Below are 16,330 nucleotides of genomic sequence, written 5' to 3'. Positions count from 1 at the left end.
TTCATAAAATTTTATAAAGATTTTTCTTTTAATTTAAAAAAAAATTATAGCTCATTATTTATCGACTGTTTGTATCAAATAAAAAATGTTAAGATTATAGTCATCTAATAGTTTTCAATTATACTTTACAATCCCGTTACATAAATCTAACAAAATTTTTTTTATCGTAAATAATTCGCTGTTTATCGTTTTTTGTTCTATTGTTTAGATAAATGAAAAAGATCACGTGATACTGTGGAATTTGAAAATTTAAAATATTTATCTGCATTTTCGCGCGAAGTCTCGCCAATAAATAAACCATCCTCTTATCTAGCGATTTTCACGCAACACAGCGCCTTTAGGTCTCATTAAATTACCTCGTTAACCCCTGTCACTGTGAAAACGCTTTCCGTATAAAGCGCGTTGCGCGATCTCAAGAATTAATCTCAAATTAAATATAACCTCGCCCGCGTCTGCCCGACAAGAGATACGCTACTCGGACGTTGGCCGTTGGCGAGAGTGAGAGAGAAAGAGAGCTCTTGTAATCCGCTTCCGTTGTGAAACTAATGTCGCAACAAGGGTAGTTTCCACACTGATATTATTAACTCCCTTGCGCATGATGGATAAGTCGAAACGATCCTCCCTTTGCGCGTGGCGTATAATTTTCTCGTCACACGTACCAATTTTAGAGATGTTGACTGAATGTTGGAAAGACTCAGATTACTGGATTTGTTAAATTACATTACACGAGTGACGTATGATTTAATTATTTGTCTGAGTTACAGCAGATATGTGTGACACGTAATTCAGATTCTGCATTTGTTAGGAATTTACACAGTAGTTTATTATTCCAAGTTGCGTTACGTAATAAGTTTTTAAATAAAATAAAAATAAGACAACACATTAATAGCTTAATTTTAATGACTCAATAAATTAATTGACGAAATTCTTAATACGTTTTAATTTAGAAAGAAAATTCTATAATTATCTCGATATTTCCTTTAAAGAAAAATTAATTAGCTTCGTTAAGAGGATTTTTCCATAATAGATACATCTATATTTAGAGAGAGATTTATTATAAAAATTATTTTTATCTTCTATATATTGATATACAGGGTGTGTCAAAAGTCTGGATACACTCAAATATCTCGTAAACGTTGCATTTTAGAGAAAAATATTTCAGACAAAAGTTGTAAGGCTTAAAAAGACGCATTCAACGGTAATAGCTGTTTGACCTTGGATGGCGTTGCCAAGGTCAGATCGAGGTCAAATTGAATTTTTTAAATGGAACCCCCTATTTTTTAATACTTATTCTTGTAGCTTATCTCGAGAGCTTTCCAAAACACTATAATTAAGTTAGTTTTCATTAAGTACTTTCCGAGTTATGAGGCTTGAAATCATTTCATAATTTTACATAAACCGTAAAATATCTTGTAAAATATTCATTTTTCGATTATCTTACCTTAGTACTTTTCTGTACAAAATAATAAGAGGAATCAATTGGTATAAAGAAAACACATAATTGTTTCGAAGAAAAAATATGTAATTTGCAATTAACAATTCCTTATTTTTTCTTAAAAACAACTATGTGTTTTCTTTACACCAATTAATTCCTCTTATTATTTTGTACAGAAAAGTACTAAGGTAAGATAATCGAAAAATGAATATTTTACAAGATATTTTACGGTTTATGTAAAATTAAGAAATGATTTCAAGCCTCATAACTCGGAAAGTACTTAATGAAAACTAACTTAATTATAGTGTTTTGGAAAGCTCTCGAGATAAGCTACAAGAATAAGTAATAAAAAATAGGGGGTTCCATTTAAAAAATTCAATTTGACCTTGATCTGACCTTGGCAACGCCATCCAAGGTCAAACAGCTATTACCGTTGAATGCGTCTTTTTAAGCCTTACAACGTTTGTCTGAAATATTTTTCTCTAAAATGCAATGTTTACGAGATATTTGAGTGTATCCAGACTTTTGACACATCCTGTATATATTTATATTTTACGTAATATAATTCCACAAATATAAAAGAGATTAGAGAGATATAAATCTTTGTCAGCATGAAAAAGCGTTTCGCACGTTTCAGAGAACTGACAATGGCATTCGCGTTGGAAAACACGGAGGCGCGAGAAATAAAATGCTCGTCGTAGCCTAAACAATCTTGTTTTTGCGCTCGATGATCGCCATTTAATTAAGCAAATGAGCCGAGACTCTTCTGCGACGGTATAATATTTTTGAAGCGTTATCTCTAGTATAGAAATTAATTAACTCGTTTCTCGTATTCTAATCGACGTATCACGAACGAATACGTTGTTCTAAGAGAAAATGAATCTTCTCTATGAAAAGAAAAAGTCATGCGGTATTTTAATCGGTTATTCCAACAGGGAAGTAAAATTTTCATCTCGCGGCTCTCGAAACTAAATTAATGGCTGATCGATACGTCGCGATGAGTGTACTTATATCAACCATAAAATTCCCAGTCACTAATGCAAATTTATCTTCATCGATTACGATATGCACGACCATAATTATATTAGATCTTATGTTAGTTTATTCATCATCCATCTCGAAAATTACTGAATATTGATTAGTGTTTTTTGTAATATCTTTTTCTATATCTTTGTAGAGAGAAAAGATTCGAAATTATATCAGCAGAATATAATCAATGTAATAGCAAATATAAAAAATATTAAAAATAAAAAAATTCATATTAAAACACACTAAAAATATTTCAATATCTATAAAATATCTCAATACCTAATAATAATAATTTTTCTGGCAATATTAATTCTTTTAAAGAAAATAATTCAGAATTTTTTTGATATATTTTAAAATAAATTATGTGAAAGATAAAACCGTATAGTTTTTTTTCTCATTTTTAGAATATCTTCTTTCATACCTATTAGGACGAAGAAATAATTTGTTTATTACATCAACTTTGATGATGTAATCGAGAAATTCATTAAAGATTAATTGATTAACGTTAATCAACGTCGAAACGTAACCGAGCCTCGAAATCTCCCGTGAAACTGAAAGTGACGCAGAATAATATACTCGAAAGCAAACATGTCGTCGTCTGGACGTGCGCGCATAATTCTCGATCGTGTTACGTAGCCAGTCCGTAACTACGCGTGTCCACGCTCGTAGCGACGAAAATCACGCTCAATTAGGCGCGAGCTATTACAGGAGCGACGCAGGACGCGATGTGCGCGATTTAACATTTCTGTACAAACGCACCGCCGTATTAATCAATGTCAGATACGGCGACCGATTGCGATACGCCCTCGATATAAATCGCAAATACTCTCTCCCGTTCGGCGTCCATTACGTTCTATCGCATGATATTGTTTGATATCGGATTTTTGGAAAATCAATCTTAAATCGCAGCTAATTATTTTTTTATCGTACTTTCATATATGCAATATATTATACGCGACACTTTATTAATTAAATTTATATTTCGGAAAAAGAGTCCACGAGTATTCTGTGATTGTGTCCGTTTATATTGTGTTATATAAGTTTATTTTTGAAAAATTAACTCTCAAATTTTCCATACAAAACTTATTCGCGAATAAACGCATTTTTTCACGAGATGATGATACCTTTGTAAATATTACACATGTCTGCGTATTCTGTGCACTTTTTACCTCTTTTTTTCAACGCATTTCAAATTATATTTCCACGTTAAAAATTTGAACATGACAAATGTGGCTACGCGCGCTTTCACATCATTTAAAGGATGCAGAGAGAGCATGCAGACGTTATATCTCTTTAAAAAGGATGCGCGTATAATCTCTTAAGCTTCTCCAGATTTTTCTTTTTAGTCGTCGCTCGAGATACAAGGGGAGAATTTCAATCGCTCACCGTGAAATATTCTCGTTTACTCGGAATATCGCGCGGCCTGCCTAACCGATTACCAGAGCGCGAACTAGGAAGCGGTTAGGCTCGGTCGGCGCGCGCGGCCAGGGGATTATTAAATTTAATATAGCCAATTACTCGAAGAGAGCGACGAGAGCTAATAGCCGTGGACGATGGAGTCGCGGTCCTTAAGGCCCGCCGAAGGAAGCGCGGCTCGGCGACACAGAGGGTGGCGCGGTCCCTAATGACGCCGTTAAATCAAACGGTCGTGCCATTATTAACTGCGGACAGATCTAACGGCGGAGCGCGAGAAATGCCAGCTCGACTGGTAGCCGAGAATAAGCGCTCTCGCGACGATTAGGCTGGCAGTTGCGAAATTATTCGGACGCCGCGAGAAGAAGGTGGCCGCTTTTGCTCGGGACACACTGTACGAAATATGCGAAATTTCGCGAAGGCATTCGTAATTGCTACAGGTGATGGACATAGCAACTGAAACATAGTGTACATACATGAAACTGGCAACTTCTTCGTATGTCAGTGTACGCATATCAATATATTTCTGTGTGAAATGCGACTAAATAGTCGTAATAAAGTCAATTGAGAAACGAATTTCTTTTATATAGAATATTTTATTTCGCAGATTCATATTCGTGTATAAATGTTTTTCCTTTTTAATTTATTTCACAAATAAAATAAATTCGAAACTGAGCTATTTCAGGAGCAATTATTACAAGAAATCTTTTAATGTTAAACTTCTGTTATTTTTAATTACTTTACTCTCTTTATGCAATTATGATATTCTATGTCACCGTGCAATTAAAGTCACTTAAAGCAGTTAATTCTAATTAATTCTAATCTTTTAATATTCACAATAATTTAACGTGTTTTTGTTAACCGTGTTAGCGTGTAAAGTGCCAATAAACACGTCCAACTTTGATATTAATTTTCTGCCAATAACTCCGAGACTAGAGCAGGAGGTTAACAATTAATTAGCCATTAAATGAAAGTTAACAATTCAATAACTATTAAATGCCATTAATCTAAACTTGATTTTCCTGGTATCGAGAATAATAAATTAATAAAATATCAAGCCGATGACATACTATATTGAAATTAAAGCTTGTATTCATTCCCTTCGACAACAAAACTCCGAACAAGCGAGACCCGGCTGTTCCCATCCACCCTCAATGGCACCAAGAGCGCCGCTGACATTTCAGTCACGTGACATTTCACTGGAAGGAAGGGCTGAGCGTTGACAAACTTCTGGGATGTACACAATTAAGGGGAAAAATCGCTATGCAATCAAGAAAGGGAAAAATGGGAGGGCTGCATTTTAGATATCATTAGATAAATTAAAAAATTATAATTATCTTTTTTTTGTACAATATATGAATTATAAATATTTTGTACAATATATGAAATATATATGAATTTGATAAAAATATCTCGCGGAATTTCTATTAAAAAATTCTGTTTATAATAAATTTATTTTACATATAATTAGTTGATATTAATATAACATATTCGCTTTTTCCTTGATGCAAAAAATATTTCTCTTGTGTGTTATTTTTTAAACGACGTTTTATGATTCTTGTACAAACTTTAGTATGATTTGACATAAAAATATCCGGTCATATAAAACAAGTCTGAAGAACGTTGAAAAATCGCTCTTTTAGAAGTAGTTTTCATTTCCATGCACTTTACCCCTCACAAGCAAGTAACTCAAGAAGGCTCCCTATAATGTTACGCAAGTAAAAGAAAGAAAAAGAGAAAAAAAACGCGAGCCTTAAACCTGCTTTCAGAGTAAACACATTAACGATTACTTTTTCCGCGTACGCGCAGGGTGTCCCGACTCGCACATTTTCTTTCAAAACGAGCCTAATTAAAAAGAATAGTTTCCAATAACTTTCACGTAAAAGCCTCAACGATTTCGAAATTAGGATCGTATTTATAGCCAGCTTTCTTAAGAAACAAGGATTCCTTACTTGAAATCTTTTGTGTACATTAGAGATAAAGAATTATCTTGCTCACGAATGACTATAAATACGATCGTTTTTAGAAAACGCTAAAAGTGCATATTTGTCTGAAAACTTTGAAGAGAAGAGTATGGTGAATTTTAAGTAAGACTTCGAGAGGAGCGTCAGCGAGCTAACTCTCGATGGATCGAGACAGATCAGTCGGCGACAAGACATATACATTATATTACCGCGCATGCACACGTTGCATACTGATGTCGGAATGCCGGGAATGCGACTAACAACCCAAGCTGGTGCACTCCCTGGTCAAGTAATTACCTGCATTACGCCTCGTGAAATGGTAGAAACTGCTCGTTACTGACCCGAGAAACGCTAATAACTCGCGTTGATTAGATTCCAAATGTGCGTATGGAAAGTATATTAAATATTGCCTCCAATATACTTGACATTAAAGCTTATCTTTCTTCGATAATTGAACCGCTCCAAACGAGCAGATATTGCTTAAGTTGTTATATCGTTTCACATTAAATTAATTAAAGATAATATCCATTAATTGTTTAGTCATAGAAACTTTCTTTTTAATTTTTAAAAGTTATCAAAAAAATTCTTGCGGAAATATGCATGTAAATAGAAATATATCGAAAAAGTTATTATCACAAAAGTTATTGCTAATTGAAAACTTTCATATGATAATGATTTAATTTGCTTTCTTTTTTGAAAATCGGAGAAATTTAGTGCAAAAATAATATTCTTCAATTTCCAAATCCATCTGAAATCAAACCAAACAAATCTGAATTCGATTTTTTCAACTTCAAAAATTAATTTTCTCGATCTTTTAAAAAGGCAAATTTTAAAGTATTAAATCCATCAACTTAATGATATAATATAATGTTATTAGCCATTATTAATACTTCAATATTACATAACATGTGTACAAATATTCGTAGTATTAATTGCGAATTTCCCCTTTCATAAATAAAACGAATAATTTCATCTCTCCATTCGCACGGCTTCCATTGCTAAGAGATTGGATTCATGAACGGATTCATTGATTCGGCACGCAAATCTTTTATTCGCGGCTGGCAGTTTCTGGTTAGATTCTAGAATTGTTTATGCGTCTTTACGATCAAATACGTAAACTCTGCGTAAACCGCTGCCAAAAGAGCATGGTTACTGCGCGCGTTCTTTCGCATCGATACGCTTTTGCATTAGTAGATATATTTACCGCACGAAACGTATTCCCGAGAGAGTCGACTTTGCTTGAGAACACGATGAAATTACGTAACACTCTTTATTTACGTATTTACATTTTCAGCCAGTGCCACCTCTTTGTAACCAAACAATTTTTCGCGCTATTTGACGCGACGAGAATCGTAAAGATTTAAAATCCAAATAAAGAATAAGCAGAAAAAATATAAATATAAAGAAATATCAAGAATAAAAGTTGAAATAAGAGAATAGTCTTTAATATTTTTAGTAGTGGATTTTTTAAATTGATAATATTGACGCTTTCTATATTAAAATGTAATCATGTTTGTATATCTGTCAATTTATTAAACCTGATTTCGCATACATAATTATTTCATTTGATTCCGCATGCTTATTAATTATTTGCATTAATTTAAAATATCTGTCAATTGTTATTTTAAATTCGCATATTATTTATTATTAAATTTAAAAAGCAGTCGATTGTCGCAGATGTAATTTTCGTATAAATGCAGAATAATAACGCAATAAATCTCTAAATTATAAACATACAAAATATTTTTATCTTTTATTATCATTTAATATCATTAACAAAAAAATACCTTTTTCAAATATGTATTGATAATCGAAAAAGTTTGGCGTTCTAGAATTAAAAATGATTGAAATAAATCGACAAATCAGTCGCCGCAATCAATTATTGTGAACATTTATTGTTAGAAAAAATAAACAAAGAATTGACCGGATTTCGAAATGTTTGTTTACGCGATAGATCTATTCTTCTGCATATTTAAGTCTTCACATATATACATATAAAGAGATAGAATTAAATAAAATTGTAAGGAATCTCATTTTTTCTTCGCCATTATATTATATAAAGGTGCCTAATAAAAGATTCAAAGAGGAATAAAACAAATACTATGTTATCTAAAAACATGAAAAATTATCACAAGAATTTTGAATGCTTCATGTCATACACACTTTGTTTACAATGTGTCACATATATTCCTTGTGAATAAGAAAGGTAAAAATTTCCACAACATTTACATTCGAGTTCAACGTAAAATATGCGATTCGATTCAACGTTATCCACGTGAAGACTTCAATTTGCGCGAAATGCACTTATAAAATTCTTCGACACAAATAATCGCAATTTAACATAAAAGCAATTAAGTTAAAACTCTCTATAAAACATCATTTTGAAAAAATTCTGAACGCCAAAAATATAAATCAGAATTCTAACGGCGAGAGCGACCAAAAATCGCATAGTAGAGAGAGACGAGCCATCTTACCTCGTAAATATCGATCCCGCGTCGACTTCTCGCGGGGGGCGGACAGGACGGGGTGGCGGCACGAGTCGGCAGGGGTTGCAGGACGGTCGAGCACGGGCAGGCAAGGCAGGTATGAGGCGAACGACGAGAACGTGGTCCACGACGTAAGTAGTAGAGGGCTTGCACTTGTCGGACCGCGCGCGAAGAAACAGAACGCGGGCTCTGACAGCTGGCGCAAAAAGGAACCACGAAAATCTCTTTCTCGCGCGAGTCTTCTACCCTCGGATATATGTTCTCTCACACACTGATTTCAATACACACACACATGCACTGTATTATTTATCGTCCGCGAGTCTTACCGTGTCGGATATATCAATCACCGCGTTGCCACTTCAACTTATACACTGTGCACATTATATACGCGAGCGGATTCGGGGATTAAGTCACGACGTAATCTTTAACGCGGGCTTGAACTTGACTGGAAATAATCTCTAAGTGTCATAGAATTACGTATATCTTTTTGCGCTGATCCACATCTGTGATCTAGCGTCGTGTAAAATATCCCACGAGAACTCGGGAACTAGTTCCGAACGAAGTTCGCGCCGAATGCTTTGTGACTTTCAACGTCGTCGTGTTGAAGAAGCACGCGAGAAATTGGATTGTTCCGGCGAGATACATACCACGTGGTTCGAGGACTCGCTCACTTTACGTTTGTTTTATCTCACACGATACGAAACACTCCCTCCGTTCTCTCGGAATCGCATTAGAGGACGGATGTATATCTGCGATCGCCAACTGAAGACGCGCGGTACGAAAGAACGAGCGTGAACTTGGCGCGAGAGTCGACTCTGTACGATGGAGGGAGCGACGCGACGTCCGCAAAGGTTTGTGCAAGACTGAACGGACCAGGGGAATCGGAGCGTCAGAAGTAAGATTGACGCATGCGCGTGCGCGGCCGGTTTTTTCCCCCCTCTCTCTGCCACTCCTACGCGGGCGACGGCTCGACGCAACTCCGACCACCACCACCACCATCACCATCGCTAGCTCTACCACCACCAGCATCATCATCAGCAGCAGCAGCATCCGTCCAACTGTCTCTTCGATGAGAAAACTAACCTCGGAAACAAGCCGCGATATCTTTCGGAGCGCGTTAATTCCGTTTTCCGCGATTTCCACTTCCGCATTGACTTTTACACCTGGATTTCGTTATCTCGCGTTTCTCTCGCACGATTTTCTCTCACGCTTTCTCTGGATAATTACTGTAATCCATTCTATCGTTTACACATGTAACAGAACTCTCTGTAATATAAGTAATATATAAATAATATAATACTTGCGTGTAAAAAATTTTATTACTAAAAAACACATGGATAACAATATATGAAATATATGGATCCTATTAGTAAAATTATCCTGAAAATGTTTTATTCACTCTTCATCTCTCAATTTTTTCCGTTTTATAAAAAATAAATTTTTTTTACTTTTAACAAACACAAATGTTTCGTTGCTTTTATTTATTTACTGAGTTATTTCCGAATGTGTTTGTCTTCCTTTGTGTTTCTCTATTTTTTTATGGCAAACAAGATACATATTATCCTAGATATTGTATGCATTCGATAACGAATCAATAACGAATGAGTACTCGATATTCCTGTTATTCGTTGTCGTCATCGTCGTCGTCGTCGTCGTCGGCGAATGGAAAATGACAATAGAATGCGGTCGCGTCAGATCGCTAAAAATAAACACGCGTCGCGTTATCACACGCTGCGTCGTATCGTCCGATACGATTTCAGATTTCGACGGTCGCATTCCTAGCGAATTACCGCTTGATAAAAATATCACGGAGACACTGCGACGTATGTAACGCGATACACGACATCGCAATACCCATCGACGCTTTTATTTATTTATCTCGCCGACGTACGCTACGCATATCGGCCGATCTCGTAAATATTTTACGTACATATTTACGTATGCATCGAGGAATAAAAATCAACTTTCGAATCTTTCAACGCGGCCTTATCGAGTTTGTCGGAAAATTTTGCGGGGAAATTGCGCGCACGGTTTTTCCTCGCATCGCGATGAAGCACGTGTTTTGCGTCGCAATACAGAGTGATTCAGGAATGCCGGATATTTCTGTGATAAAGTCCTCGAACTTGGTCAATTTTTAGGAAAATATTTGGGGTTACATTGATGCTATTCAGAATTATGCAAATTTCATAATTAATTAATAAAGTTTAATAATTATATACAATAATAATAATATTATATCACTAATTTAATAAAAAATTTACTCGATCTGAATCAATATATTACTTATTCTCCAAGAGATATGTTACTCATTCTCAAAGAACTAAACTATATGAGAAATTTAATCGTTAAATTATACATATATATAACGAAACAGAGGAGAATCTAATATGTACAAGAGAGAATTTTTTGCCAAATATTTATGTAGTGATTTCTCTTTTTTGTATTATGCAGACAGTCCATATATCCAAAAGAAAGAGAAACATTTTCTGGAATTTTGTAATAAATTTTTAAATTTTCAAATGTATTAATAAAATATCAATAAACCATAATCTCCTTTCAAAAATCCTCTTCAAAAAGACGCATATGTATATTTTTAAAATAATAAAATAATAGAATAAAATCAAATATACATTAAAAACAAACTTTTCTCAATCCTTCTGAAAAGAAAAAACTCTATTTCTTTCTCGTAAATTTATGCTTACATTATTGTTCCATTTTCAATGCATCAATTTAATTAATTACATATTAATTAACTCTCTCTCTCTCTCTTTCTCTGTAATTTAAAATATATAAAACTAAAAACTATAACTGATAATTTCAATTTTGTTAAATAACCAAGTAAAGTTTGATTCCAAATTTATCTTATCTAAAATCTGTTGTAGAAATATTTTCCGATATTATTGAAACACCGTATATACGCGACGTAACACAGGTGCCTCACGTATTACAGTTTTCGCACGATCACTAGATATGACATACGCGAGACTCCAGTTCTTCTCCGATTGCAACAAGGTAAAAATAACGATTTGAATACATTTCTCTCTCTCTCGTTCCTTTCGAAAATCGTTCCCTTCTCGGCGCGTTGCAAGTCTGGCGTTTGATTTTTCCACCCCTTTCACGCCCGGCGATTCTCGTACGTGCAAATAAAACAGATGTATAATATTTGCAGCGTACCATGCCGCGACGAGCCATGTGTTTCGGCTAATTTACATCGGTTTCCGAAAAATATTTTTTTGTAAGAATCCGTTTTTATTTGATTGAAAAAAATATAATTCGTACGTCACTATTTAATAATTATATATTTGGCATTTAGTTTCTTGGAAACTTTAGAAAACTCTCGTAAAAATCATTATTCTCGTAATAATCAAGATGAAATACAAGAAAATCGCACAGTTCTATCTTTATTTTTACATTTTATTTTCTTCCAGTATCTACGTTTTTCTCTTCTTCGTGCTTCGAGGCAAAAATTAATTATAAAAAGTTAAATATATATCTCTATAAAGAATATTTAAGAGATTAAGAATGTTAATGAGAAAAGTGAACGTGTTTTTTTTTCGACAATCCGCAAGTTGCCGCAAGGCCACTAGGCTTACACGTGCAATTCTCGCGTAAATTGGAGCATGTTCTACATCTACACAATCGATTGCCGCAACTCATTGCACGTGTGATTTGCACTCTACATCGAGCATGCCCGGCAGCAATATCCCTCGCGGCTTACAAACGCATGGCTTTTGGCTTGGACGAAATTTTTATTCGAGAGTGACACAAGTCAAAATTCAACTCCTAACTTTCTCGCGAACATATGTTCAGGATACCAATTTTTCCCTTAGTTATCCCCCTAATATATACATATTTCAGGCTCGAATTCACATCATAAGAACATTTGAAAATAATTTAAACTATATAGTTAAACATTTCAAGAGCTAAAAAAAATGTGTGTGTGTGTATTTTTCGGAATTCAAATATATATAATCTATAATATATAAATATATAACCTAGTTTAAAACTAAATACCGCTTATGTGATTAAATATTTCCAATTATTATTTTTAGAAGCAGTGAAAAACTTGGTCATCACGTCATAGTTTTGGACCACGAGGTGAGATTAAACGCTCGTTGAATCTATCGATCGTCCGCTAACGCTTGTTAGTAATTTCCGCGCCGACCGTATTTTCAGAAGCGGATTTTCAACGAAGCGGCAAATGAAGAACCGAGATCGACGCGGAGGACGAGCTTGTAAGACGGCCGGTTTAGCCGAGAGGAAAAAGTGTATCGACCCAGAAAATCGATCCGGCTCTAACGGTATATCCTCGTAATCGGTTTACTCGAGATCTGTCGCTGTCTTACAATACACACGTGTTCGCGTCATGGGACGCACGTGATACGATATCACGAATTCGACGATGATCCAATTATTTTACTGACTACGTTTTAATTAAATTGAAAATCTGTGTTTGAAAATATAAAACTTGATTAAAGATTATATATTTCTTGTGCGAAGTTTCTTTTAAACGACATAGTAAAAAAAAAGATAAAAAAAAAGACATCCAGAAATCAGAGTCACAATAAATTACGATGAATTATAATTAATTGGAAGTCACGTTTTCGTCTTTTAGCAAAAAGTGGCTTTATCTATTTTTATAATTATGTAATTAAATCACATTCTTTTAATTAAAATTTTCATTTATTTCTTTAAACTGCATAAATTTTGGCCATGTGAATAATTAGTATTGTCGATATTGATCGACGTTAATCGAATTTTATAATATTTCACGGATATTATCAAAATTTTTTAATAACCTGTCTAAACACGTTTTCAGAACCCAGTTCTTCAAGCATAAGTTTCATACATAGATTTGCTCACGAGACATAAACGCAGGATCGCCGGGCCGCCGGTATGTTAATCTCGCTGCTCTTAATCTTGACGAGATGCGAAATCCCCGGGCGGCGTAAATTAATTGAAGTTAATTAAGCGTAGCGGAGAAATGCGATGCGTTTCGCAGAGATCATTTTAGAAAAGCCATCGCTGTCGCCTTTGAATTCGCCGACGACGAGAGCACGGGCTTTTCCGACGAGAAAATGTCGATTTACTGCGACAGACGAAAAGAGGGGAGAGAGAGAGAAAAATGAAATTAATCTCTAAGACATTTCATCCTCTGCCCAAGTAGTTAATCCGTGCGCGTGCTGGCAGGCGAAACTACCCTGCAACGATGTTCTGGAGATATCCCCGACGAATCAGAAACGCAATTTCGGTTATCGTCCTTCACGGAAATTCCTTCGCGTGCACGAACGGATGCGAACTTTATGAAATTTCCTCCGTGGAAAAGCGATGATGCTTACACAGAATTATAGCTATCGGTTCGCTCGAGCAAGTATAAGAGTAAATAACCGATCGATATTTCTTTACTTGAAAATATTGAGATTCGAACAAAAATAAATATTGTACACATTTTCATATTATCTCTACTTATTAAAAATAAAGATTTAATAAATATCTTCTCATTAATGCATTTGTCATTTAAACCTCGTAAATTTCTTAAAAATAGAACATGAAGCACAATAAAAACAATTATTGAACTTCATGTAAATTCTTTTTACAATTTATATTTAATTAAATTTATACTTAATTTGTAATTATTCATCTATTATAGATGTGTTATTAGACATATATATATATATATATATATATATATATATATATATATATGTATATATACATATTTATACACATACGTATATACATACATATCTAGGTATGTGTGTTTATATCTACACACGTGTGCGCGTTAAAAATCTTTTCTAACTGAAATGTTAATGTGTTAATTTACTATTCTATACGATCATTTAATCAGATACCATCTCGACACTAAATAAATTTGAAATAATAGTATTTATTAAATGTCAAGAGTACGACAAAAGTTTATAATTTAAATTACTACTAGCTTTTATTGCATTTTAGTTTCTATATTTTCTCTTTTATGTCATTACTTTTGGTTAGATATTCTCTCTCTCTCTCTCTCTCTCTCTCTCTCTCTCTCTCTCTCCAGTATTCTTATTATATATTTTTAAGTTTTTATTTTTTATTATCTTTTTATTATTTACAGTTCTATTATTTTTTGCCTACTCTCTCTTTCTTTTCCTCTTTTTACCTATCTATTTATCGATTTCGATATCTATATTAATCACTATATATAAATTAGCAATGATAAAAAAGTAAGAGCTGTTATAAAAATAGAAAAATATCGGCAATAAAGATTCTCAATGATTGTCAAAATACGAAAGATAAATAGATTTGCAACCATCATATGTGCAATAGCATATGATATGTACATATATATACTTGCATTTACTATCTCCGAGCTGGCAGACGATGCACGGATATAAGTTTATGGGGATTCATTTATGACACCATAGTGAATCAAACATAAAGCATCATCACTGTCCTCGCTTGAACACTGAGAATTCTTATGAGTTTCATAAAATACATATGTATCTGAAACAACAAGATTCGTTTGAGCGTTTTTCGCTCGTTTTTCGATTTATTTCTTTCTTTCCAGATTTTACGATCCACAAAAATATATTCCCGGCAAATTCAGCATAATTCTTTCGATATTCTTCAGTATTCGCTTTATATGTTCTTCACCTCCACATATAACAAAGAAACTCAATTTTTCACACAAGAATAATATTTGTATAATTCATTTTTTATTGTATTTTATAAAAAGAAAGATTTTTTGTTATGTGACATTTTAAAATATTGTAAACATTTAATCATATTTTCATCATATTTTCAATTTTCCTAATTTTTATTCATACTAAAGCTTAATTTATTTATTAAGCAAATTGCGTTTTAAATCTCTGAAAAATTAATTGTCCAATTGTAAATTACAGCTTGATAAAATGTTTTATTAAAATGATATTCATACAGCAGCAGAAATATTAAGGCGAAGAATGAAAACGGGTCGTCAGAAGAGAGGACATTCCATCGGACGGCCACCTTCCTGCTTCTAAAATAACTCCTTTGAACCTCGCTTTCACCCTTTCCAGCCCAAGTAACTGTACCGCATTGCCGGGGTTGGTAATGGTGGTACCGATGATAGTGGCAGTGAAGCGACCCGTGCACAATTATACGTAATTGAGTTAGATATTATAATTGCTCTCGAACGAAGTCGTGTCAGCAGAATCGTGTTAAAGCAATCGCTGAGTGATTTTGAAAAAAAAATTACCTCTCTTTCTTTTTCTCTATTCTTTTAGACGTTCTTCAGAAAGAGAAAAGAAAAATTTTTTAGACAAGAAAGAAAGATAATTATATTATAATTTCTTTTTTATCATAAAGATGAAATTTTTCAAGTTTGACGATACTATAAAAGACAACAGCTGCTATTTATAACATGATGTGGAGAAAGATAAAGGGGTGTAGACATTATATTCTTTTCCTACTTTTCTTTTAATATAAATAAAAATTTTATAAGGGAAACTTATCTTTCCAGATTTTTATTTTTGGCATATGTAAAATCTTTTTTTATATTATATCAAGTTTTTGGAGACATTTTTGCAAAATTCTTGCATATAATTGTTATGCGTATTAAGGCTATAACACGTCGAATATTTGTAATCACCCTTTGCTGGCATCGAAATGCTACCGTGGCATGTTTTCTCGGTGTATACCGCGGTCATCTCTCGTGCCTTACATGAAACAGGCCATTCGCTCGCTGAGAATCCCAGCTGCGCGAGGAACCAATTACACGTTGCACGGCCAGAACTCGTAGAATTTACGGGATTAACGCCGATTGGAAACTCCACGTACAATACATCATCTATGACTGTTTCGCGTGCTTTGCAATAATGTTTCGTGAATTTTTAATATTCAAAAGCGATAGAAATAGCGAAAAGCATTTAAATTGAAAAGAAGATAATATTATCATCTAATAAATAATTTTCAGCAGCGCTTTAAATTTTCATTTATATTCCTCGCACACAATGCAAGTTGTTTTTTATTTTATA

At 33.9% G+C, this 16,330-nt stretch overlaps 1 protein-coding gene across 4 annotated transcripts in view; it reads right to left on the bottom strand.

The window, feature by feature from the left end:
* The window catches only part of Bsk (mitogen-activated protein kinase dJNK), a 142,970-nt gene that overhangs the window by 97,232 nt on the left and 29,408 nt on the right, over window positions 1-16,330 (bottom strand). Inside the window, exon 1 of one of the 4 annotated variants that reach the window (XM_083106129.1) lies at window positions 8,316-9,198. The exons of the other annotated variants lie outside the window; for them this stretch is intronic. The gene's annotated coding sequence lies outside the window, so the exon portion shown is untranslated. Of the gene's footprint in view, window positions 1-8,315; window positions 9,199-16,330 lie in introns of those variants that run through there. 4 annotated transcript variants of the gene reach the window in all.

This window comes from Camponotus vicinus, unplaced genomic scaffold (genome assembly GCF_025532165.1).
Source record: "Camponotus vicinus isolate PSW18456_S1 unplaced genomic scaffold, iyCamVici1.0 SCAF_8, whole genome shotgun sequence".
In the NCBI taxonomy this organism is placed as follows: Eukaryota; Metazoa; Arthropoda; class Insecta; order Hymenoptera; family Formicidae; genus Camponotus; species Camponotus vicinus.
This window is presented reverse-complemented; position numbering and strand designations above follow the sequence as displayed.